Consider the following 938-nt stretch of genomic DNA (forward strand, 5'->3'; position numbering starts at 1 on the left):
TCAGCAGGACATTGATAAGCTGGAATGCTGGGTGGAGAGAAATCTAATGAGGTTCAACAAGGGTAAGTGTAGGGTCCTGCTCCTGGGGATGAATAGCCCCAAATACCAGTACAGGTTAGGGCTGACCCACTAGAGAGCAGCTCTGCCCAGAAGGACCTCAGAGTCTTGGTGGATGACGAGTCGACCATGAGGTGGCAGTAAGCCCTTGCAGCCAGGAAGGCCCATGGTATCCTGGAGTGCGTTGGGAAGTGTGTGGCCAGCAGGTCAAGGGAGGTGATCCTCCCACTCTACTTGGCCCTAAGGAGGCCACATGTGGAGTACTGTGTTCAGTTCTGGGCTCCTCAGTACAGAAAGACAAGGAACTACTGGAGCATCCAGCAGAGGGTCATCAAGATGATTAAGGGACTGGAGCATCTCTCTTATGAGGAGAGACTGTGGGAGCGGGGCCTGTTTAGTCTAGAGAAGAGAAAACTGAGACAGGATCTCATTAATGCGTATTAATATCTCAAAGGCGGGTGTCAATAGGATGGTGCTAGACCCTTGCTATACTCCAACTGAAAAGGAGGTACTGGCAGCGTATGAAGGGGTTTGAGCTGCTTCAAGAAGCAATTGGTGCTGAAGCACAGCTCCTCCTGACACCCTGGTGTCCCGTGTTGGGTTGCACGTTCAAAGGGAGGCTTTCCTCTACGTGTCACACAACGACACTACATGGATTAAGCGGGTCACGCTGATCACAAAACGAGCTCGGAGAGGAAACCCCAGTCGTCCAGAAATCCTGGGAAGTGATCATGGACGGACCAGAAGGCAAAGATTTAATAGCATTGAATGATAAATGGCATGGAATAAGGGACGGATATTGTCCCGGTTTCAGAGGGATTGGGGTTAATTTTCTTCCCAGTAGCCTCGGGCCCCGGTGCCCTCGCGGCTCCAGCTCCAGC

This window comes from Acanthisitta chloris, unplaced genomic scaffold (genome assembly GCF_000695815.1).
Source record: "Acanthisitta chloris isolate BGI_N310 unplaced genomic scaffold, ASM69581v1 scaffold5839, whole genome shotgun sequence".
In the NCBI taxonomy this organism is placed as follows: Eukaryota; Metazoa; Chordata; class Aves; order Passeriformes; family Acanthisittidae; genus Acanthisitta; species Acanthisitta chloris.